Genomic DNA, 329 nt, shown 5'->3' on the forward strand with positions numbered 1-329 from the left:
CAGTCAAAGCTACGCAAACACAATCCACAAAAAACAATATCAATGCTGATATAATTTTTTTTTGTAAAAAAAGCTCTTTCTACATTTCCTCTCTCTACAAAGACTAATTGTCATTGTAAAGCAAGTAAAAGGAGATCAAAGGGAGTTTATGTGCACAAAACTCGCTAATTAAAGTTTTAGGTCACCGTAAACATGATATACATACATAACATAATGCTATTGTGTAGAGATACAAAATTAGATTTGAACTTTAAAGGGGCAACAAAAGAATGAAAAAGGTCGTCATTATTGTCTTATTGTTAACCTCTTTTTGCCGTATGAGATCACAT

This window comes from Penaeus monodon, chromosome 27 (assembly GCF_015228065.2).
Source record: "Penaeus monodon isolate SGIC_2016 chromosome 27, NSTDA_Pmon_1, whole genome shotgun sequence".
NCBI classification, from domain to species: Eukaryota; Metazoa; Arthropoda; class Malacostraca; order Decapoda; family Penaeidae; genus Penaeus; species Penaeus monodon.